Genomic DNA, 26,663 nt, shown 5'->3' with positions numbered 1-26,663 from the left:
CTTACGCGAGACTGGTTTTACCGCCGTGCTTTGCACACGGGTGACTAGCGGGTGTCAGTTTCTCCAACTTTAGTTGAACCGAGTGTGGCTACGCCCGGTCCTTGAGAAGGTTAAAACATCACTAACTTGACGAACTATCGTTGTGGTTTTGATGCGTAGGTAAGAACGGTTCTTGCTCAGCCCGTAGCAGCCACGTAAAACTTGCAACAACAAAGTAGAGGACGTCTAACTTATTTTTGCAGGGCATGTTGTGATGTGATATGGTCAAGACGTGATGAGATATAAGTTGTTGTATGAGATGATCATGTTTTGTTGAAGTTATCGGCAACTGGCAAAAGTTTTATGGTTGTCTCTTTATTGCATAAGATGCAAGCGCCAAATAATTGATTTACTTTATCGCTATGTGATAGCAATAGTTGCAAGAACAATAGTTGGCGAGATGACCATGTGACGACACATTTGAAAGATCGTGGATGTCGCCTAGAAGGGGGGTGAATAGGCGTTTTAAAATAATTACGGTTGAGGCTTGAACAAATGCGGAATAAACCTAGCGGTTAATTTGTCAAGCACAAAACCTACAACAACTAGGCTCACCTATGTGCACCAACAACTTATGCTAAGCAAGAAAAACTACTTAGGTGATAGCAAGATATATGACAAGAAACAATATGGCTATCACAAAGTAAAGTGCATAAGTAAAGGGCTCGGGTAAGAGATAACCGAGGCACGCGGAGACGACGATGTATCCCGAAGTTCACACCCTTGCGGATGCTAATCTCCGTTTGGAGCGGTGTGGAGGCACAATGCTCCCCAAGAAGCCACTAGGGCCACCGTAATCTCCTCACTCCCTCGCACAATGCAAGATGCCGTGATTCCACTAAGGGACCCTTGAGGGCGGTCACCGAACCCGTACAAATGGCAACCCTTGGGGGCGGTCACCGAACCCGTACACTTTGGCAACCCTTGGGGGCGGTCACCGGAACCCGTCAAATTGCTCGGGGCGATCTCCACAACCTAATTGGAGACCCCGACGCTTGCCCGGAGCTTTACACCACAATGATTGAGCTCCGAACACCACCAACCGTCTAGGGCGCCCAAGCACCCAAGAGGAACAAGCTCAAGGGTACCAAGCACCCAAGAGTAATAAGCTTCTCAACTTGTAACTTCCACGTATCACCGTGGAGAACTCAAACCGATGCACCAAATGCAATGGCAAGGGCACACGGAGTGCCCAAGTCCTTCTCTCTCAAATCCCACCGAAGAAACTAATGCTAGGGACGAAACTGAGAGGAAGAACAAGAAGGAGAACACCAAGAACTCCAATATCTCGATCCAAGGGGTTCCCCTCACATAGAGGAGAAAGTGATTGGTGGAAATGTGGATCTAGATCTCCTCTCTCTTTTCCCTCAAAAACTAGCAAGAATCCATGGAGGGATTGAGAGTTAGCAAGCTCGAAGAAGGTCAACAATGGGGGAAGAACACGAGCTCAAAGGATAAGGTTGAATGAGGAAGAAGACCCCCTTTAATAGGAGCTCCCGAATCCAACCGTTATGTGCCCAGTCCGCGCACGAGCGGTACTACCACTCAGGGAAGCGGTACTACCGCCCGGGCGGTAGAACACGGAGAGCAGAGCAAAACAGAGGGCAGGGCAGAGCCGTATGAGCGGCACTACCGCTGGAGCCAGCGGTACTACCGTTAGCCGCAGCGGTACTGCCGCTTGGCCCAGCGGTACTACCGCTGGGACCGCGCACAGCGCCTACCACGAGCACAGGGAGAAGGAACAGGGAGGAGGGCCATTGAGCGGCACTAGGGGCGGTGGTAGCCGCGGTACTACCGCACACGAGCGGTACTAACGCTCCTACTACCGCTGAACCCGACACGAGAAAACCACGTCTCGAGTCGAGGCGGTACCAGCGTGGAACCGGAGCCGTACTACCGCTTATGGCCATGGGTGGTACTACCGCTGTGGGGCAGCGGTACTACCGCTTGTGGCGATACGCGGTACTGCCGCTCCGGCCCAGCGGTACTACCGCTGGCGCCATCCTTATGCCACTTCCACGAAAATAAGTATAGTCCAAGGAAAACCAGAACTACCAAAACTTCTGCAAATGAGCTCCGAATTGAGAAAACTCAAGCTTGTTGGATACAAGACGGCGAGTAGCATCAAAACAGCGACTAGTTATATTAAGAAGAGGCAGGGGAGGTATGCCTAACAAATAGAGGAGTGAAACCTCCAACAGAGAAGAACCGACATAACCTCCAACATCGAAAACATCATAGAAGATGCGAGTTAACTCCGTTTTCGATGAACTCGAGCTTGTCAACAAGATGACCAAAAGCTCCAAAACTCACAAAGAGAAGAACCAAACAAGAACAAATAAAGATGATGCAAGGATGCAATGGTTTGAGCTCTCTACGAACGATACGATCAAGCTACTCATCGAGAGCCCCCTTGATAGTACGCAATCGATCCTATAACCCGGTCTCCCACAACTACCATGAGACCGGTAAAATAGAAAACCTATCAAGGGCAAACCTTTTCCTTGCACATAGTCAACTTGAGCTGGATGATGACGATCTTGACTCCCTCAAGCTGGACCACCTTTCTTGATTGCGTTGGCTCGGTGAAGACTAGTGGATTGCTCCCCCATACTCCACTATGGGTGAGCCACTCTTCGGCACATCTTCACAAATCCATTGTCACCACAATGGACGGAAAGCTTCAAGCATAAGATCTCTTTGTGATGATCCTACTTGAACTTGCACACCACAACCTAACCCCACAAAGAACTCTCACGAAGACCATGGGTTAGTACACAAAGCGTAATTGACAATGCTTACCATACCATGGGATCGCTTGATCCCTCTCGGTACATCTTCTATGCTTTGTGTGTTGATCAACTTGATTCACTCTTTGACTTAGTCTTGATCAACCTTGAATCTTTTCAACTCTCTTCATTTGGATGATATCTTGAAGGTAAACATGAATGATCACACACTCTTCTTCTTCAAGACATGCTTGCAATTAAGCTCAACCCTCACAAGACCAAACTTTGGATAATTCCTTAATAGCACCTTGGTCATCACGAACTCTCCTTGAAACCAACAAATGGGCTCCAAGAAAAGCCTATGGACAAACCCTTCAAATGTAACTCAAGGCAACCATTAGTCCATAGAGATTGTCATTAATTACCAAAACCAAACATGGGGGCACCGCATGTTCTTTCAACATTGATATAGATCAAGATGATGGAGATCATGGTGTCATGCCGGTGACGATGGAGATCATGACGATGCTTTGGAGATGGAGATCAAAGGCACAAGATGATGATGGCCATATCATGTCACATATTATGATTGCATGTGATGTTTATCTTTTATACATCTTATGTTGCTTTGATTGACGGTAGCATTATAAGATGATCTCTCACTAAATTATCAAGGTATAAGTGTTCTCCCTGAGTATGCACCGTTGCGAAAGTTCTTCATGCTGAGACACCACGTGATGATCGGGTGTGATAGGCTCTACGTTCAAATACAACGGGTGCAAAACAGTTGCACACGCGGAATACTCAGGTTAAACTTGACGAGCCTAGCATATAACAGATATGGCCTCGGAACACTGAGACCGAAAGGTCGAGCGTGAATCATATAGTAGATATGGTCAACATAGTGATGTTCACCATTGAAACTACTCCATCTCACGTGATGATCGGACATGGTTTAGTTGATATGGATCACGTGATCACTTAGAGGATTAGAGGGATGTCTATCTAAGTGGGAGTTCTTAAGTAATATGATTAATTGAACTTTAATTTATCATGAACTTAGTCCTGGTAGTATTAGCATATCTATGTTGTAGATCAATAGCTCGCGTTTAGCTCCCATGTTTATTTTGATATGTTCCTAGAGAAAACTAAGTTGAAAGATGTTAGTAGCAATGATGCGGATTGGATCCGTGATCTGGGGATTATCCTCATTGCTGCACAGAAGAATTATGTCCATGATGCACCGCTAGGTGACAGACCTATTGTAGGAGCAAATGCAGACGTTATGAACGTTTGGCTAGCTCAATATGATGACTACTTGATAGTTTAGTGCACCATGCTTAAAGGCTTAGAATCGGGACTTCAAAGACGTTTTGAACGTCATGGACCATATGAGATGTTCGAGGAGTTGAAGTTAATCTTTCAAGCAAATACCCGAGTTGAGAGATATGAGGTCTCCAACAAGTTCTATAGCTAAAAGATGGAGGAGAATAGCTCAAGCAGTGAGCATGTGCTCAGATTGTCTGGGTACTACAATCGCTTGAATCATGGGAGTTAATCTTCCAGATAAAATAGTGATTGACAGAATTCTCTAGTCACCATCACCAAGTTAGTAGAACTTCGTGATGAACTATAGTATGCAAGGGTTGACGAAAACAATTCCCAAGCTCTTCGCAATGCTAAAATCGGCGAAGGTAGAAATAAAGAAAAACATCAAGTGTTGATGGTTGACAAGACCACTAGTTTCAAGAAAAGGGGCAAAGGGAAGAAGGGGAACTTCAAGAAGAATAGCAAGCAAGTTGCTGCTCAAGTGAAGAAGCCCAAGTCTGGACCTAAGCCTGAGACTAAGTGCTTATGCTGCAAAGGAACTGGTCACTAGAAGTAGAACTACCCCAAGTATTTGGTAGATAAGAAGGATGGCAAAGTGAACAAAGGTATATTTGATATATAGATTATTGATGTGTATTTTACTAGTGTTCGTAGCAACCATTCGGTATTTGATACTGGTTCAGTTGCTAAGAGTAGTAACTCGAAACGGGAGTTGCAGAATGAACAGAAACTAGTTAAGGGTGAAGTGACGATGTGTGTTGGAAGTAGTTCCAAGATTGATATGATCACCATCGCACACTCCCTATACTTTCGGGATTAGTGTTGAACCTAAATAAGTGTTATTTGGTGTTTGCGTTGAGCATGAATATGATTTGATCATGTTTATTGCAATACGGTTATTCATTTAAGTTAGAGAATAATTGTTGTTCTGTTTACATAAAACCTTATATTGTTACACACCCAATGAAAATGGTTCGTTGGATCTCGATCGTAATGATACACATATTCATAATATTGAAGCCAAAAGATGCAAAGTTAATAATGATAGTGCAACTTATTTGTGGCACTGCCGTTTAGGTCATATTGGTGTAAAGCGCATGAAGAAACTCCATGCTGATGGGCTTTTAGAATCACTTGATTACGAATCACTTGATGCTTGCGAACCATGCCTCTTGGGCAAGATGACTAAAACGCCGTTCTCCGAAACAATGGAGCGAGCAACAGATTTGTTGGAAATCATACATACTGATGTATGTGGTCCGATGAATATTGAGGCTCGCGGCAGGTATCGTTATTTTCAGACCTTCACAGATGATTTGAGCAGATATGGGTATATCTACTTGATGAAACATAAAGTCTGAAACATTTGAAAAGTCCATATAATTTCAGAGTGAAGTTGAAAATCATCGTAACAAGAAAATAAAGTTTCTACGATCTGATCGAGGAGGAGAATATTTGAGTTACGAGTTTGGTCTTCATTTGAAACATTGCGGAATAGTTTCGCAACTCACGCCACCTGGAACACCACAGCGTAATGGTGTGTCCGGACGTCATAACCGTACTTTATTAGATATGGTGCGATCTATGATGTTTCTTACCAATCTACCACTATCGTTTTGGGGTTATGCATTAGAGACAGTTGCATTCACGTTAAAAAGGGCACCATCTAAATCCGTTGAGATGACACCTTATGAACTATGGTTTGGCAAGAAACCAAAGTTGTCGTTTCTTAAAGTTTGGGGTTGCGATGCTTATAAGAAAATGTTTCATCCTGATAAGCTCAAACCCAAATATGAGAAATGTGTCTTCATAGGATACCCAAAGGAGACAGTTGGGTACACCTTCTATCACAGATCCGAAGGCAAGACATTCGTTGCTAAGAATGGATCCTTTCTAGAGAAGGAGTTTCTCTCGAAAGAAGTGAGTGGGAGGAAAGTAGAACTTGATGAGGTAACTGTACCTGCTCCCTTATTGGAAAGTAGTTCATCACAGAAATCTGTTCCTGTGACTACTATACCAATTAGTGAGGAAGCTAATGATCATGATCATGTAACTTCAGATCAAGTTACTACCGAACCTCGTAGGTAAACCAGAGTGAGATCCGCACCAGAGTGGTACGGTAATCCTGTTCTGGAGGTCATGTTACTTGACCATGACGAACCTACAAACTATGAGGAAGCGATGATGAGCCCAGATTCCACGAAATGGCTTGAGGCCATGAAATCTGAGATGAGATCCATGTATGAGAACAAAGTATGGACTTTGATTGACTTGCCCAGTGATCGGCGAGCCATTGAGATTAAATGGATCTTCAAGAGGAAGACAGACACTGATAGTAGTGTTACTATCTACAAAGCTCGAATTGTCGCAAAAGGTTTTCGACAAGTTCAAGGTGTTGACTACGATAAGATTTTCTCACTCGTAGCGATGCTTAAGTCTGTCCGAATCATGTTAGCAATTGCCGCATTTTATGAAATTTGGCAAATGGATAACAAAACTGTATTCCTTAATGGATTTATTAAAGAAGAGTCGTATATGATACAACCAAGAAGGTTTTGTCAATCCTAAAGGTGCTAACAAAATATGCAAGCTCCAGCGATCCATCTATGGATTGGTGCAAGCATCTCGGAGTTGGAATATACGCTTTGATAAGTTGATCAATGCATATAGTTTTATACAGACTTGCGGTGAAACCTGTATTTACAAGAAAGTGAGTGGGAGCACTACAACATTTCTGATAAGTATATGTGAATGACATATTGTTGATCGGAAATAATGTAGAATTATTCTGCAAAGCATAAAGGAGTGTTTGAAAGGAGTTTTTCAAAGAAAGACCTCGGTGAAGCTGCTTACATATTGAGCATCAAGATCTATAGAGATATATCAAGACGCTTGATAAGTTTTTTCAATGAGTACATACCTTGACAAGATTTTGAAGTAGTTCAAAATGGAACAGTCAAATAAAGAGTTCTTGCCTGTGTTACAAGGTGTGAAATTGAGTAAGACTCAAAGCCCGACCACGGCAGAAGATAGAAAGAGAATGAAAGTCATTCCCTATGCCTCAGCCATAGGTTCTATAAAGTATGCCATGCTGTGTACCAGATCTATTGTATACCCTACACTGATTTTGGCAAGGGAGTACAATAGTGATCTAGGAGTAGATCATTGGACAGTGGTCAAAATTATCCTTAGTAGAATAAGGATATGTTTCTCAATTATGGAGGTGACAAAAAAGGTTCGTCGTAAAGAGTTACGTCGATGCAAGTTTTGACACTGATCCAGATGACTCTAAGTCTCAATCTGGATACATATTAAAAGTGGGAGCAATTAGCTAGAGTAGCTCCGTGCAAAGCATTGTTGACATAGAAATTTGCAAAATACATACGGATCTGAATGTGGCAGACCCGTTGACTAAACTTCTCTCACAAGCAAAACATGATCACACCTTAGTACTCTTTGGGTGTTAATCACATAGCGATGTGAACTAGATTATTGACTCTAGTAAATCCTTTGGGTGTTGGTCACATGACGATGTGAACTATGGGTGTTAATCACATGGTGATGTAAACTATTGGTGTTAAATCACAAGATGATGTGAACTAGATTATTGACTCTAGTGCAAGTGGGAGACTGAAGGAAATATGCCCCAGAGGCAATAATAAAGTTATAATTTATTTCCTTATATCATGATAAATGTTTATTATTCATGCTAGAATTGTATTAACCAGAAACATAATACTTGTGTGAATACATAGACAAACATAGTGTCACTAGTACGCCTCAACTTGACTAGCTCGTTGATCAAAGATGGTTATGTTTCCTAGCCATAGACATGAGTTGTCATTTGATTAACGGGGTCACATCATTAGGAGAATGATGTGATTGATTTGACCCATTCTGTTAGCCTAGCACTTGATCGTTTAGTATGTTGCTATTGCTTTCTTCATGACTTATACATGTTCCTATGACTATGAGATTATGCAACTCCCGTTTACCGGAGGAACACTTTGTGTGCTACCAAACATCACAACGTAACTGGGTGATTATAAAGGTGCTCTACAGGTGTCTCCGAAGGTACTTGTTGGGTTGGCGTATTTCGAGATTAGGATTTGTCACTCCGATTGTCGGAGAGGTATCTCTGGGCCCACTCGGTAATGCACATCACTTAAGCCTTGCAAGCATTGCAACTAATGAGTTAGTTGCGGGATAATGTATTATGAAAGGAATAAAGACACTTGCCGGTAACGAGATTGAACTAGGTATTGAGATACCGACGATCGAATCTCGGGCAAGTAACATACCGATGACAAAGGGAACAACGTATGTTGTTATGCGGTCTGACCGATAAAGATCTTTGTAGAATATGTGGGAGCCAATATGAGCATCCAGGTTTCGCTATTGGTTATTGACCGGAGACGTGTCTCGGTCATGTCTACATAGTTCTCGAACCCGTAGGGTCCGCACGCTTAAAGTTCGATGACGGTTATATTATGAGTTTATGTGTTTTGATGTACCGAAGGTAGTTCGGAGTCCCGGATAAGATCGGGGACATGATGAGGAGTCTCGAAATGGTCGAGACGTAAAGATCGATATATTGGACGACTATATTCGGACATCGGAAAGGTTCCGAGTGATTCGGGTATTTTTCGGAGTACCGAAGAGTTACGGGAATTCGCCGGGGAGTATATGGGCCTTATTGGGCTTTAGGGGAAAGAGAGAGGAGAGGCTGGGCGCCCCCCAAGGCCTAGTCCGAATTGGACTAGGGGTAGGGGCTGAGCCCCCTCCTTCCTTCTCTTCTCTCTCCCCTTTCCTTGACTCCTACTCCTACTACTTGGAAGGAGGGAATCCTACTCCCGGTGGGAGTAGGACTCCTCCTGGCGCGCCTCCTCCTGGCCGGCCGCACCTCCCCCCTTGTTCCTTTATATACGGGGGCAGAGGGGCACCCCAAAGACACAACAATTGATTTGATCTTTTAGCCGTGTGCAGTGCCCCCCTCCACCATAGTCCACCTCGATAATACTGTAGCGGTGCTTAGGCGAAGCCCTGCGTCGGTAGAACATCATCATCATCACCACGCCGTCGTGCTGACAAAACTCTCCCCCAACACTCGGCTGGATCGGAGTTCGAGGGACGTCATCGGGCTAAACGTGTGCTGAACTCGGAGGTGCCGTGCGTTCGGTACTTGATCGGTCGGATCGTGAAGACGTACGACTACATCAACCGCGTTGTGCTAACGCTTCCGCTTTCCCTCTACGAGGGTACGTGGACAACACTCTCCCCTCTCGTTGCTATGCATCACCATGATCTTGCGTGTGCGTAGGAAATTTTTTGAAATTACTACGTTCCCCAATAGATGGTGCAACTTATTTGTGGCACTGTCGTTTGGGTCATATTGGTGTAAAGCGCATGAAGAAACTCCATACTGATGGACTTTTGGAATCACTTGGTACTTGCAAGCCATGCCTCATGGGCAAGATGACTAAAACGCCGTTCTCCGGAACTATGGAGCGAGCAACTGATTTGTTGGAGATCATACATACTGATGTATGTGGTCCAATGAATGTTGAGGCTCGCGGCGGGCATCGTTATTTTCTCACTTTCACAGATGATTTGAGCAGATATGGGTATATCTACTTAATGAAACATAAGTCTGAAACATTTGAAAAGTTCAAAGAATTTCAGAGTGAAGTGGAAAATCATCATAACAAGAAAATAAAGTTTCTACGATCTGATCGTGGAGGAGAATATTTGAGTTACGAGTTTGGTCTACATTTGAAACAATGTGGAATAGTTTCGCAACTCACGCCACTCGGAACACCACAACGTAATGGTGTGTCCGAATGTCGTAATCGTAGTTTACTAGATATGGTGCAATCAATGATGTCTCTTACTGATTTACCGCTATCGTTTTGGGGTTATGCTTTAGAGACGGCTGCATTCACGTTAAATAGGGCACCATCGAAATCCGTTGAGACGACGCCTTATGAACTGTGGTTTGGCAAGAAACCAAAGTTGTCGTTTATTAAAGTTTGGGGCTGCGATGCTTATGTGAAAAAGCTTCAACCTGATAAGCTCGAACCCAAATCAGAGAAATGTGTCTTCATAGGATACCCAAAGGAAACTGTTGGGTACACCTTCTTTCATAGATCCGAAGGCAAGACATTCGTTGCCAAGAATGGATCCTTTCTAGAGAAGGAGTTTCTCTCGAAAGAAGTGAGTGGGAGGAAAGTAGAACTTGATGGGGTAACTGTACCTGCTCCCTTATTGGAAAGTAGTTCATCACAGAAACCGGTTCCTGTGACACCTACGCCAATTAGTGAGGAAGCTAATGATATCGATCATGAAACTTCAGATCAAGTTACTACTGAGCCTCGTAGGTCAACCAGAGTAAGATCCGCACCAGAGTGGTATGGTAATCCTATTCTGGAGGTCATGTTACTTGACCAAGGTGAACCTACGAACTATGAAGAAGCGATGGTGAGCCCAGATTCCGCAAAATGGCTTGAGGCCATGAAATCTGAGATGGGATCCATGTATGAGAACAAAGTGTGGACTTTGGTTGACTTGCCTGACGATCGGCAAGCCATTGAGAATAAATGGATCTTCAAGAAGAAGACTGACGCTGACGGTAATGTTACTGTCTATAAAGCTCGACTTGTTGCAAAAGGTTTTCGACAAGTTCAAGGGATTGACTATGATGAGACTTTCTCACCCATAGCGATGCTTAAGTCTGTCCGAATCATGTTAGCAATTTCTGCATTTTATGATTATGAAATTTGGCAAATGGATGTCAAAACTACATTCCTAAATGGATTTCTGGAAGAAGAATTGTATATGATACAACCAGAAGGTTTTTTCAATACAAAGGGAGCTAACAAAGTGTGCAAGCTCCAGCGATCCATTTATGGACTGGTGCAAGCCTCTCGGAGTTGGAATAAACATTTTGACAGTGTGATAAAAGCATATGGTTTTATACATACTTTTGGAGAAGTCTGTATTTACAAGAAAGTGAGTGGGAGCTCTGTAGCATTTCTGATATTATATTTGGATGACATATTGCTGATTGAAAATGATATAGAATTTCTAGATAGCATAAAAGGATACTTGAATAAACGTTTTTCAATGAAAGACCTCGGTGAAGCTGCTTACATATTAGGCATCAAGATCTATAGAGATAGATCAAGACGCTTGATAGGACTTTCACAAAGCACATACCTTGACAAAGTTTTGAAGAAGTTCAAAATGGATCAAGCAAAGAAAGGGTTCTTGCCTGTGTTACAAGGTGTGAAGTTGAGTCAGACTCAATGCCCTTCCACTGCAGAAGATAGAGAGAAAATGAAAGATGTTCCCTATGCTTCAGCCATAGGCTCTATCATGTATGCAATGCTGTGTACCAGACCTGATGTGTGTCTTGCTATTAGCCTAGCAGGGAGGTACCAAAGTAATCTAGGAGTGGATCACTGGACAGCAGTCAAGAACATCCTGAAATACCTGAAAAGGACTAAGGATATGTTTCTCGTTTATGGAGGTGACAAAGAGCTAGTCGTAAATGGTTACGTCGATGCAAGCTTTGACACTGATCCGGACGATTCTAAATCGCAAACCGGATACGTGTTTACATTGAACGGTGGAGCTGTCAGTTGGTGAAGTTCTAAACAAAGCGTCGTGGCGGGATCTACGTGTGAAGCGGAGTACATAGATGCTTCGGAAGCAGCAAATGAAGGATTCTGGATGAAGGAGTTCATATCCGATCGAGGTGTCATACCTAGTGCATTGGGTCCAATGAAAATCTCTTGTGACAATACTGGTGCAATTGCCTTGGCAAAGGAATCCAGATTTCACAAGAGAACCAAGCACATCAAAAGACGCTTCAAATCCATCTGGGACCACGTCCAGGTGGGAGACATAGAGATTTGCAAGATACATACGGATCTGAATGTTGCAGACCCGTTGACTAAGCCTCTTCCACGAGCAAAACATGATCAGCACCAAAACTCCATGGGTGTTAGAATCATTACTTTGTAATCCAGATTATTGACTCTAGTGCAAGTGGGAGAGTGAAGGAAATATGCCCTATAGGCAATAATAAAGTTATTATTTATTTCCTCATATCATGATAAATGTTTATTATTCATGCTAGAATTGTATTATCCGGAAACATAATACATGTGTGAATACATAGACAAACATAGTGTCACTAGTATGCCTCTACTTGATTAGCTCGTTAATCAAAGATGGTTAAGTTTCCTAGCCATGGACATGAGTTGTCATTTGATTAACGGGATCACATCATTAGGAGAATGATGTGATTGACTTGACCCATTCTGTTAGCTTAGCACTTGATCGTTTAGTATGTTGCTATTGCTTCCTTCATGACTTACACATGTTCCTATGACTATGAGATTATGCAACTCCCATTTACCGGAGGAACACTTTGTGTGCTACCAAATGTCACAACGTAACTGGGTGATTATAAAGGTGCTCTACAGGTGTCTTCGAAGGTACTTGTTGGGTATGCGTATTTTGATATTAGGATTTGTCACTCCGATTGTCGGAGAGGTATCTCTAGGCCCTCTCGGTAATGCACATCACTATAAGCCTTGCAAGCATTGTAACTAATGAGTTAGTTGCGAGATGATGTATTACGGAACGAGTAAAGAGACTTGCCGGTAATGAGATTGAACTAGGTATTGAGATACTGACGATCGAATCTCGGGCAAGTAACATACCGATGACAAAGGGAACAACGTATGTTGTTATGCGGTTTGACCGATAAAGATCTTCGTAGAATATGTAGGAGCCAATATGAGCATCCAGGTTCCGCTATTGGTTATTGACCGAAGACGTGTCTCGGTCATGTCTACATAGTTCTCGAACCTGTAGGGTCCGCACGCTTAAAGTTAGATGATGATCGGTATTATGAGTTTTGTGTTTTGATGTACCGAAGGTAGTTCGGAGTCCCGGATATGATCACGGACATGACGAGGAGTCTCGAAATGGTCGAGACGTTAAGATTGATATATTGGAATGTTATATTCGGACACCGGATGAGTTCCGGGGGTTATCAGATAAATACCGGAGAAACCGGGAGGTTACCGGAACCTCCCGGGGGGTTATTGGGCCTCATGGGCCCAAGTGGTGGAAGAGGAGAGGCGGCCAGCTAGAGGCGCGCGGCCCCCCTAGCCCAAACCGAATTGGACTAGGGGGCCGGGCCCCCTTTCCTTCTTCTTCTCCTCCCCTTCCTTCCCCTCTCCTACCTGGACTAGGAAAGAGGGGGGAATCCTACTTGGAGTAGGATTGCCCCCCTTGGGCGCGCCTCCTCCCCTTGGCCGGCCCTCTCCTCCTCCCCCCTTTATATACGGAGGAGGGGGGCACCCCATAGACACAACAATTGATCTCTTGATCTCTTAGCCATGTGCGGTGCCCCCCTCCACCATATTCCACCTCGATAATATCATAGCGGTGCTTAGGCGAAGCCCTGCGTCGGTAGCATCATCATCACCGTCACCACGCCGTCATGCTGGCGGAACTCTCCCTCAAAGCTCGGCTGGATCGGAGTTCGAGGAACGTCATCGAGCTGAACGTGTGCTGAACTCGGAGGTGCCGTACGTTCGGTACTCGGATCGGTCGGATCGTGAAGACGTACGACTACATCAACCACGTTGTGCTAACGCTTCCGCTTTCGGTCTACGAGGGTACGTGGACACACTCTCCCCTCTCGTTGCTATGCATCACCATGATCCTGTGTGTGCGTAAGAATTTTTTTGAAATTACTACGTTCCCCAGCAGCCACGGCCTCCAGTGGATTTCGTGGCGGACCAGCCCTTCTTATTGGACGTGGCTAGAGAGCGCCGCGGCGCTCGTTTGTTGTCTGGAGCGCACAACCGTATATAGTAATTACATGTCCTTTTGTCCAACTATCGACACTAGAAAAGGAAATTGTTCGGCCATACCATGTACGCACATGGCTATCGATGCAATCAACCTAAATCCTATCCCATGTGCATTTATTTTGGGGTTCAAAAAGTTGTAAAAGCCATAACTTTTGATTCAGGCATCAAAATTCAATTCCGTTTTCACCGTTAGGTTTCTCACGGCGAGTTCTTCAAAACTAGATCCTATATGAGTAGGTTTCGTTAAAAAAAATTCAAGGGCAACTTTGGGTGCAATGGAGGCAACTATAGTGCTATAGGGAAGCAACTTTTCTTTTTGGCCTAGTAGGACTGATTATTAGGTTGGTTTGCGTAAAAAATGAGAAAAATCACACAAAACATAAGGCAACTTTAGTGCTACATACAAAGCAAATTCACTGCACTGTGTGTATCTATGAATTTTGCTAACATTATCCCAATTTGCGTATCATGACTGCTCAATTGCCTATTGTTGATGGTCAGTTCCTACACTTGATGTTCAATTGCCTATACATGCTATAAATTACCTATAATTGATGTATAGTTCCCTGCTATTGGTAATTAGTTGCCTACAATTATTGCACAGTTGCCTAACTTTTCAAAATAGTTGCCTACAATACTATGAAGTTATTTATCATTGTTTCCTAAGTTGCCTACAAACACTCTAAAGTGGCCAAGATTCATCATCACGTTGCCTACCATAACTAGCAATAGTAGACACAAAAGCATCACCGGTAGATGACTTCATAGTATTATAGACAATTTAGAAACAACGACATGAAGGAAATATGCCCTAGAGGCAATAATAAAGTTATTATTTATTTCCTTATATCATGATAAATGTTTATTATTCATGCTAGAATTGTATTAACCGGAAACATAATACATGTGTGTATACATAGACAAACAGAGTGTCACTAGTATGCCTCTACTTGACTAGCTCGTTGATCAAAGATGGTTATGTTTCCTAGCCATTGACATGAGTTGTCATTTGATTAACGGGATCACATCATTAGGAGAATGATGTGATTGACTTGACCCATTCCGTTATCTTAGCACTCGATCGGTTAGTATGTTGCTATTGCTTTCTTCATGACTTATACATGTTCCTATGACTATGAGATTATGCAACTCCCGTTTACCGGAGGAACACTTTGTGTGCTACCAAACGTCACAACGTAACTGGGTGATTATAAAGGTGCTCTACAGGTGTCTCCGAAGGTACTTGTTGGGTTGGCGTATTTCGAGATTAGGATTTGTCACTCTGATTGTCGGAGAGGTATCTCTGGGCCCACTCGGTAATGCACATCACTCAAGCCTTGCCAGCATTGCAACTAATGAGTTGGTTGCGGGATGATGTATTATGGAACGAGTAAAGAGACTTGCCGGTAACGAGATTGAACTAGGTATTGAGATACCGACGATCGAATCTCGGGCAAGTAACATACCGATGACAAAGGGAACAACATATGTTGTTATGCGGTCTGACCGATAAAGATCTTCGTAGAATATGTGGGAGCCAATATGAGCATCCAGGTTCCGCTATTGGTTATTGACCGGAGACGTGTCTCGGTCATGTCTACATAGTTCTCGAACCCGTAGGGTCCGCACGCTTAAAGTTTCGATGACGGTTATATTATGAGTTTATGAGTTTTGATGCACCGAAGGTTGTTCGGAGTCCCGGATGTGATCACGGACATGACGAGGAGTCTCGAAATGATCGAGACATGAAGATTGATATATTGGAAGCCTATATTTGGATATCGGAAGTGTTCCGGGTGAAATCGGCATTTTATCGGAGTACCGGAGGGGTTACCGGAACCCCTCGGGGGTTAATGGGCCATCGTGGGCCTTAGTGGAGAAGAGGAGAGGCGGCCAGGGCAGGGCCGTGCGCCCCTCCCCCCTAGTCTGAATAGGACAAGGAGAGGGGGGCGACGCCCCCTTTCCTTCCTCTCCTCCTCCTCTTTCCCTCCTTCTCCTATTCCAACAAGGAAGGGAGGGAGTCCTACTCCCGGTGGGAGTAGGACTCCTCCTGGCGCACCTCCTCCCTGGCCGGCTGCACCTCCCCCCTTGCTCCTTTATATACGGGGGCAGGGGGCACCCCAAAGACACAACAATTGATTTGATCTTTTAGCCGTGTGCGGTGCCTCCTCCACCATAGTCCACCTCGATAATACTGTAGCGGTGCTTAGGTGAAGCCCTACGTCGGTAGAACATCATCATCATCACCACGCCGTCGTGCTGACGAAACTCTCCCTCAACACTCGGCTGGATCGGAGTTTGAGGGACGTCATCGAGCTGAACGTGTGCTGAACTCGGAGGTGCCGTGCATTCGGTACTTGATAGGTCGGATCGTGAAGACGTACGACTACATCAACCGCGTTGTGCTAACGCTTCCCCTTTCGGTCTATGAGGGTACGTGGACAACACTCTCCCCTCTCGTTGCTATCCATCACCATGATCTTGCGTGTGCGTAGGAATTTTTTTGAAATTACTACGTTCCCCAACAGTGGCATCCGAGCCAGGTTTTATGCGTAGATGTCATATGCACGAGTAGAACACAAGTGAGTTGTGGGCGATATAAGTCTTACTTCTTACCAGCATGTCATACTTTGGTTCGGCGGTATTGTACACCCACTTAGTTTCTTTTGTTGAGATTACGCGTGCGCTTACACGAGACTGGTTCTAGCGACGTGCTTTGCACACAGGTGTCTGGCGGGTGTCAGTTTCTCCAACTTTAGTTGAACCAAGTGTGGCTACGCCCGGTCCTTGCGAAGGTTAAAACAGCACCAACTTGACAAACTATCGTTGTGGTTTTGATGCGTAGGTAAGAACGGTTCTTGCTCAGCCCGTAGCAGCCACGTAAAACTTGCAACAACAAAGTAGAGGACGTCTAACTTGTTTTTGCATGGCATGTTGTGATGTGATATGGTCAAGACATGATGCTAAATTTTATTGTATGAGATGATCATGTTTTGTAACCGAGTTATCGGCAACTGGCAGGAACCATATGGTTGTCGCTTTATTGTATGCAATGCAATCAACCTGTAATGCTTTACTTTATCACTAAGCGGTAGCGATAGTCGTAGAAGCATAAGATTGGCGAGACGACAACGATGCTACGATGGAGATCAAGGTGTCGCGCCGGTGACGATGGTGATCATGACGGTGCTTCGGAGATGGAGATCACAAGCACAAGATGATGATGGCCATATCATATCACTTATATTGATTGCATGTGATGTTTATCTTTTATGCATCTTATCTTGCTTTGATTGACGGTAGCACTATAAGATGATCTCTCACTAAATTTCAAGATAAAAGTGTTCTTCCTGAGTATGCACTGTTGCCAAAGTTCGTCGTGCCCAGACACCACGTGATGATCGGGTGTGATAAGCTCTACGTCCATCTACAATGGGTGCAAGCCAGTTTTGCACACGCAGAATACTCAGGTTAAACTTGACGAGCCTAGCATATGCAGATATGGCCTCGGAACACTGAGACCGAAAGGTCGAGCGTGAATCATATAGTAGATATGATCAACATAGTGATGTTCACCATTGAAAGCTACTCCATTTCACGTGATGATCGGTTATGGTTTAGTTGATTTTGATCACGTGATCAGTTAGAGGATTAGAGGGATGTCTATCTAAGTGGGAGTTCTTAAGTAATATGATTAAATTGAACTTAAATTTATCATGAACTTAGTACCTGATAGTATCTTGCTTGTCTATGTTGATTGTAGATAGATGGCCCGTGCTGTTGTTCCGTTGAATTTTAATGCGTTCCTTGAGAAAGCAAAGTTGAAAGATGATGGTAGCAATTACACGGACTGGGTCCGTAACTTGAGGATTATCCTCATTGCTGCACAGAAGAATTACGTCCTAGAAGCACCGCTAGGTGCTGAACCTGCTGCAGGAGCAACACCAGATGTTATGAACGTCTGGCAGAGCAAAGCTGATGACTACTCGATAGTTCAGTGTGCCATGATTTACGGCCTAGGACTGGGACTTCAGCGATGTTTTGAACGTCATGGAGCATATGAGATGTTCCAGGAGTTGAAGTTAATATTTCAAGAAAACGCCCGGATTGAGAGATATGAAGTCTCCAATAAGTTCTACAGTTGTAAGATGGAGGAGAATAGTTTTGTCAGTGAGCATATACTCAAAATGTCTGGGTATAACAATCACTTGATTCAACTGGGAGTTAATCTTCCGGATGATAGCGTCATTGACAGAATTCTTCAATCACTGTCACCAAGATACAAGAGCTTCGTGATGAACTATAACATGCAAGGGATGGATAAGACGATTCCCGAGCTCTTCGCAATGCTAAAGGCTGCAGAGGTAGAAATCAAGAAGGAGCATCAAGTGTTGATGGTCAATAAGACCACCGGTTTCAAGAAAAAGGGCAAAGGGAAGAAGAAGGGGAACTTCAAGAAGAACAGCAAACAAGTTGCTGCTCAAGAGAAGAAACCCAAGTCTGGACCTAAGCCTGAGACTGAGTGCTTCTACTGCAAGCAGACTGGTCACTAGAAGCGGAACTGCCCCAAGTATTTGGCGGATAAGAAGGATGGCAAGGTGAACAAAGGTATATGTGATATACATGTTATTGATGTGTACCTTACCAGAGCTCGCAGTAGCACCTGGGTATTTGATACTGGTTCTGTTGCTAATATTTGCAACTCAAAACAGGGACTACAGATTAAGTGAACACTGGCCAAGGACGAGGTGACGATGCGCGTGGGAAACGATTCCAAAGTCGATGTGATCGCCGCCGGCACGCTACCTCTACATCTACCTTCGGGATTAGTATTAGACCTAAATAATTGTTATTTGGTGCCAGCGTTGAGCATGAACATTATATCTGGATCTTGTTTGATGCGAGACGGTTATTCATTTAAATCAGAGAATAATGGTTGTTCTATTTATATGAGTAATATCTTTTATGGTCATGCACCCTTAAAGAGTGGTCTATTTTTGATGAATCTCGATAGTAGTGATACACATATTCATAATGTTGAAGCCAAAAGAAGCAGAGTTGATAATGATAGTGCAACTTATTTGTGGCACTGCCGTTTAGGTCATATCGGTGTAAAGCGCATGAAGAAACTCCATACTGATGGACTTTTGGAACCACTTGATTATGAATCACTTGGTACTTGCGAACCGTGCCTCATGGGCAAGATGACTAAAACGCCGTTCTCCGGAACTATGGAGAGAGCAACAGATTTGTTGGAAATCATACATACAGATGTATGTGGTCCGATGAATGTTGAGGCTCGTGGCGGATATCGTTATTTTCTCACCTTCACAGATGATTTAAGCAGATATGGGTATATCTACTTAATGAAACATAAGTCTGAAACATTTGAAAAGTTCAAAGAATTTCAGAGTGAAGTTGAAAATCATCGTAACAAGAAAATAAAGTTTCTACGATCTGATCGTGGAGGAGAATATTTGAGTTACGAGTTTGGTCTACATTTGAAACAATGCGGAATAGTTTCGCAACTCACGCCACCCGGAACACCACAGCGTAATGGTGTGTCCGAACGTCGTAATCGTACTTTACTAGATATGGTGCGATCTATGATGTCTCTTACTGATTTACCGCTATCGTTTTGGGGTTATGCTTTAGAGACGGCTGCATTCACGTTAAATAGGGCACCATCAAAATCCGTTGAGACGACGCCTTATGAACTGTGGTTTGGCAAGAAACCAAAGTTGTCGTTTCTTAAAGTTTGGGGCTGCGATGCTTATGTGAAAAAGCTTCAACCTGATAAGCTCGAACCCAAATCGGAGAAATGTGTCTTCATAGGAGACTGTTGGGTACACCTTCTATCACAGATCCGAAGGCAAGACATTTGTTGCTAAGAATGGATCCTTTCTAGAGAAGGAGTTTCTCTCGAAAGAAGTGAGTGGGAGGAAAGTAGAACTTGATGAGGTATCCATACCTGCTCCCTAATTGGAAAGTAGTTCATCACAGAAACCGGCTCCTGTGACGTCTACACCAATTTGTGAGGAAGTTAATGATGATGATCATGGAACTTCAGATCAAGTTGTTACTGAACCTCGTAGATCAACCAGAGTAAGATCCGCACCAGAGTGGTACGGTAATCCTGTTCTGGAGGTTATGTTACTAGACCATGACGAACCTACGAACTATGAAGAAGCGATGGTGAGCCCAGATTCGGCCAAATGGCTTGAGGCCATGAAATCTGAGATGGGATCCATGTATGAGAACAAAGTGTGGACTTTGGTTGACTTGCCTGACGATCGGCAAGCCATTGAAAATAAATGGATCTTCAAGAAGAAGACTGACGCTGACGGTAATGTTACTGTCTATAAAGCTCGACTTGTTGCAAAAGGTTTTCGACAAGTTCAAGGGATTGACTACGATGAGACTTTCTCACCCGTAGCGATGCTTAAGTCTGTCCGAATCATGTTAGCAATTGCCGCATTTTATGATTATGAAATTTGGCAAATGGATGTAAAACTGCATTCCTGAATGGATTTCTAGAAGAAGAGTTGTATATGATGCAACCGGAAGGTTTTGTCGATCCAAAGGGAGCTAACAAAGTGTGCAAGCTCCAGCGATCCATTTATGGACTGGTGCAAGCCTCTCGGAGTTGGAATAAACGCTTTGATAGTGTGATCAAAGCATTTGGTTTTGTACAGACTTTTGGAGAAGCCTGTATTTACAAGAAAGTGAGTGGGAGCTCTGTAGCATTTCTGATATTATATGTGGATGACATATTGCTGATTGGAAATGATATAGAATTTCTGGATAGCATAAAGGGATACTTGAATAAGAGTTTTTTCAATGAAAGACCTCGGTGAAGCTGCTTATATATTGGGCATCAAGATCTATAGAGATAGATCAAGACGCTTAATTGGACTTTCACAAAGCACATACCTTGACAAAGTTTTGAAGAAGTTCAAAATGGATCAAGCAAAGAAAGGGTTCTTGCCTGTGTTACAAGGTGTGAAGTTGAGTAAGACTCAATGCCCGACCACTGCAGAAGATAGAGAGAAGATGAAAGATGTTCCCTATGCTTCAGCCATAGGCTCTATCATGTATGCAATGCTGTGTACCAGACCTGATGTGTGCCTTGCTATAAGTCTAGCAGGGAGGTACCAAAGTAATCCAGGAGTGGATCACTGGACAGCGGTCAAGAACATCCTGAAATACCTGAAAAGGACTAAGGATATGTTTCTCGTTTATGGAGGTGACAAAGAGCTCATCGTAAATGGTTACGTTGATGCAAGCTTTGACACTGATCCGGACGATTCTAAATCGCAAACCGGATACGTGTTTACATTGAACGGTGGAGCTGTCAGTTGGTGCAGTTCTAAACAAAGCGTCGTGGCGGGATCTACGTGTGAAGCGGAGTACATAGCTGCTTCGGAAGCAGCAAATGAAGGAGTCTGGATGAAGGAGTTCATATCCGATCTAGGTGTCATACCTAGTGCATCGGGTCCAATGAAAATCTTTTGTGACAATACTGGTGCAATTGCCTTGGCGAAGGAATCCAGATTTCACAAGAGAACAAAGCACATCAAGAGACGCTTCAACTCCATCCAGGATCTAGTCCAGGTGGGAGACATAGAAATTTGCAAGATACATACGGATCTGAATGTTGCAGACCCGTTGACTAAGCCTCTTCCACGAGCAAAACATGATCAGCACCAAGGCTCCATGGGTGTTAGAATCATTACTGTGTAATCTAGATTATTGACTCTAGTGCAAGTGGGAGACTGAAGGAAATATGCCCTAGAGGCAATAATAAAGTTATTATTTATTTCCTTATATCATGATAAATGTTTATTATTCATGCTAGAATTGTATTAACCGGAAACATGATACATGTGTGAATACATAGACAAACAGAGTGTCACTAGTATGCCTCTACTTGACTAGCTCGTTGATCAAAGATGGTTATGTTTCCTAGCCATAGACATGAGTTGTCATTTGATTAACGGGATCACATCATTAGGAGAATGATGTGATTGACTTGACCCATTCCGTTAGCTTAGCACTCGATCGTTTAGTATGTTGCTATTGCTTTCTTCATGACTTATACATGTTCCTATGACTATGAGATTATGCAACTCCCGTTTACCGGAGGAACACTTTGTGTGCTACCAAACGTCACAACGTAACTGGGTGATTATAAAGGTGCTCTACAGGTGTCTCCGAAGGTACTTGTTGGGTTGGCGTATTTCGAGATTAGGATTTGTCACTCCGATTGTCGGAGTGGTATCTCTGGGCCCACTCGGTAATGCACATCACTCAAGCCTTGCAAGCATTGCAACTAATGAGTTGGTTGCGGGATGATGTATTACGGAACGAGTAAAGAGACTAGCCGGTAACGAGATTGAACTAGGTATTGAGATACCGACGGTCTAATCTCGGGCAAGTAACATACCGATGACAAAGGGAACAACATATGTTGTTATGCGGTCTGACCGATAAAGATCTTCGTAGAATATGTGGGAGCCAATATGAGCATCCAGGTTCCGCTATTGGTTATTGACCGGAGACGTGTCTCGGCCATGTCTACATAGTTCTCGAACCCGTAGGGTCCGCACGCTTAAAGTTTCGATGATGGTTATATTATGAGTTTTGATGTACCGAAGGTTGTTCGGAGTCTCGGATGTGATCACGGACATGACGAGGAGTCTCGAAATGATCGAGACATGAAGATTGATATATTGGAAGCCTATATTTGGATATCGAAAGTGTTCCGGGTGAAATCGGGATTTTACCGGAGTACCGGAGGGGTTACCGGAACCCCCCGGGGGTTAATGGGCCATAGTGGGCCTTAGTGGAGAAGAGGAGAGGCGGCCAGGGTAGGGCCGCGCCCCCCTCCCCACCTAGTCCGAATAGGACAAGGAGAGGGGGGGCGGCGCCCCCCTTTCCTTCCTCTCCTCCTCCTCTTTCCCTCCTTCTCCTATTCCAACAAGGAAGGGAGGGAGTCCTACTCCCGGTGGGAGTAGGACTCCTCCTGGCGCGCCTCCTCCCTGGCCGGCCGCACCTCCCCCCCTTGCTCCTTTATATACGGGGGCAGGGGGGCACCCCAAAGACACAACAATTGATTTGATCTGTTAGCCGTGTGCGGTGCCCCCCTCCACCATAGTCCACCTCGATAATACTGTAGCGGTGCTTAGGCGAAGCCCTGCGTCGGTAGAACATCATCATCGTCACACGCCGTCGTGCTGACGAAACTCTCCCTCAACACTCGGATGGATCGGAGTTCGAGGGACGTCATCGAGCTGAACGTGTGCTGAACTCGGAGGTGCCGTGCGTTCGGTACTTGATCGGTCGGATCGTGAAGACGTACGACTACATCAACCGCGTTGTGCTAACGCTTCCGCTTTCGGTCTACGAGGGTACGTGGACAACACTCTCCCCTCTCGTTGCTATGCATCACCATGATCTTGCGTGTGCGTAGGAATTTTTTTGAAATTACTACGTTCCCCAACACGACATACTAGCGTGAACAATAGGCAAATTAGAGGTACTGGCGAGGAAGTTAGGAGAACATTAGACAAAATTAACTAGGACACAGAATGTAGTGAAGTCGCCTGCTTTTAGCACTAAAGTTGCCTCTGGTAGAAGGAAAGTTGTGATGCTATATACCTCTGTTTCGAAGTTGTTTTGTATCATTAGTTAGATTCTTATTGTTGCTAATTAGTTATTTTTAATGGAGTGAAGTTGCTTCTGTTTAGTACTAAAGTTGCCTCATCTAGCATCAAAGTTGCTTTTAAAAATATTAAAGGAACATATTCATGTGGAGTTTAGTTTTGGAAAGCTGGTCACGACCTGACTAGCCAACTCATGTGTGTTTTCCATCATTAGATCTGAAGATTTCAATGATTTTTGTAGGCAACTCAACCAAAAATTAAGGATTTGCGTACGTTTATAGGCAATTGTCTGATCCACCCTGCTATGAAACTTCTAATAACCCCCTATGCAACTTCTCATCTAACACCGCGACCTGACTAGCCAACGACCATGCACTCAGTAGTGTTGGCAACTTAGGTCCCCTGATGGACAACTTTCATAGTATTTTAGGCAATTGCGGATCACTCGTGGGAAGCTTCGTAGCGATTTAGGCAACTTGGTTTCTGAGGCAGACAACTAAGAAACCATGTTAGACAACTTTCCACTTTACGGTGAACAACTTTCACAATATGGTAGGCAACAAACTATGTAACCACCTATTACCTATTGCACGCAACTAAGTAGGAGGCTACTACGCGAATTCACTTATGCACATGGTGGGTGTCGGTTTCGGGTACAGGTACCCTTTTGTTGAAGGTCGTTCGAGCATTTCCTGGGAGCATGGCATCAGTTACATACTTCAGCGCCGTAGCGCCTGGTATGAGCCTCGTGCAATTCTTCTAGCATCGAAGTTGCTCATCTTTACCACTAAACTTGCCTCATCTATCATCAAAGTTGCTTTTTAGAAAAGATCATCAAAACATATTCATATGAGATCTAGTTTTGAAGAGCTTGTCACAAGGAATTCAGCGGTGAAAACGGATCATCATTCGGACACGCGATGTGAAAGTTATAGATTTTTGAATTTTCTTGTATCAGAATTAATGCACGTTATGTCATCGCTGGGTTGACACGGTTGGTCGGACGAGGTGAAGAAAAATCAACGCACTGTAATTGAAGAATCTTTCCATATATAGAATAAGTGGGTGGACAGTTTACCAAATCTGGAAACAGTTTGTTGCATCGTTCGGTCCATGAGCGTGCGCTCGCGACGTCCATTGAGCGCAGCTGCACGATTGAGTATTTGGGCTTCTTATTCGTCATTGTTGAGGAGAGAACCAGCGCAGTACTGTTCCTTGGCCATGTGATCAATCCCCTCGCTGAATGAGCGATTGACTCTGGGATTTGGACTTTGGGAGTGGGTATAAAGATTTCCGGTGAACCCAGCTCGTGTGTATTTTCGTGAAATGTGGTGTGATATGTCAACATTGTTCTGTACTCCTATGTTTCTTCTGATCATCACGATTAATTTATGTTCCCTCGTCTGCAAACTTCTGTACTCCTATTTTTAGGCCTGCAAAACCCAATTGCTGAATAAGCTCTGTTTTTGTTTAAGTTTTTTGCGGATGGTGAAAAAGCTATGTTCATGGATGGACAAATACGACGATAGACTGTATTCAATACTTCCTTTACCAATTTTGGTCCCTTCAGTCAGAAGCATTTTCCAGGATTTGCAGAGTACGTGTTCTTTCCTTTCTTTTTAATTATCTTGTTCAGTCATGTTAATAACTCTTGTATTTGTCACATCCTCTCATCTTAATGAAATTAGTTAGAGCCCGTGCCTTTCTTTCGCACGGGCTAGACTATAGACTATTTATAAATGGTTCTTGTGATTTTGAGCCATTGTTGTTATTTGGACCATGCACACTTCACAAATTGAATTTCCTATAACATAGTTTCCATCATATTTACACTTTATATATACTTGTATCTGTGTGTAACAAATATACCTGAGTTCTTAATTTAGATTTTGATACATTGGTCAGCACAACTCTTGTCTTTGTTTATTTTTCTAATTTTTTTATAACTTTAAGATTTGTATTGTATTTATATTTTTGAGTTCATCATTGTGTGTGCTATAATTTGCATTCATTTTTATTTGCAAAGTACAGTAGATCTACACTTTTTCCCCTAGTAGTATATAAAGTGCATACTCTCCATACATTGAAACAAAAGACTTTTCTGAAAGTGAACTCAATTCACATAAAAATTGCAAAATAAATCTTTAACTATGACTTCACAAAATACGGGGGGAGCATTTGTTTTATACAAATAACGTGGGAAAGTCATACTAAATATAAACTCTTTTGTCATAGATGATAGATTTGGGAACATTTATGTTTTGCTGGGTTGGAAGCATATCAGCTAGAAGTACAATATTACGAAGAAAACTACTTTGAAGACATTACATGTCATAATGATAATGGTTACTAAATTTCTCATAGTTGTAGCTATGCTAAGGATTTCAGGTTTTGTATTTAGCCAAAAATGACTATTGTTGTTTGTTGACCTGAGTAAATTATTTTTCCTGAAAAGAACTTTGATACAACTCCCGTGTCTTGTGTAAACTCATGTTTTTATAATAGATTATCATCTAAAATATCAGACCGCTCGCATTTGATCCTTCATAAGGCATATCCTATAGAATCACCTTTACTTGTTACTATATGCACTATTTCAAAAATTCCCATATAAATCAGTCATGTATATAATCCTAAGGTTGTACTGTCTATACCCTTGTCAATGTCTACGGGGCTAGATATTAAGATGTAGAAACTACCATCTGTTTTTCTTACAATCAACATATGATGAAGTCGAGCCTTTTGTCGACTATATGCCATCAATTTAGATATATTATATTTTTCAAATATAGACTAACCACTATGAAGTTGTAGTGGCGCCTCAAAAATATCATCAACACAAAATCATCAATTGACCATGTCTCATTCCATGCTAATAATAACAACTACCGTTAAGTTTGTCTATGTATGTATCTGTCCCTAGGCCGGTGTAACTTTAAACTATATGGATTTTATTTTATGTTTATACTTACAAACAAAAGTAAGTGTCTTGAAACTACAGTTTTCAA

General features: G+C 43.2%; 1 pseudogene; it reads left to right on the top strand.

Annotated features, from left to right (window-relative positions):
• The window catches only part of LOC123159462 (putative serpin-Z12), a 32,955-nt pseudogene extending 8,053 nt beyond the window's left edge, over positions 1-24,902 (top strand).
• Positions 24,903-26,663: the final 1,761 nt, after the last annotated feature.

Source organism: Triticum aestivum, chromosome 1D, assembly GCF_018294505.1.
Source record: "Triticum aestivum cultivar Chinese Spring chromosome 1D, IWGSC CS RefSeq v2.1, whole genome shotgun sequence".
Lineage (NCBI taxonomy): Eukaryota > Viridiplantae > Streptophyta > Magnoliopsida > Poales > Poaceae > Triticum > Triticum aestivum.
Note: the sequence above shows the minus strand (reverse complement) of the source record. Positions and strands in the feature narration are given on the sequence as shown.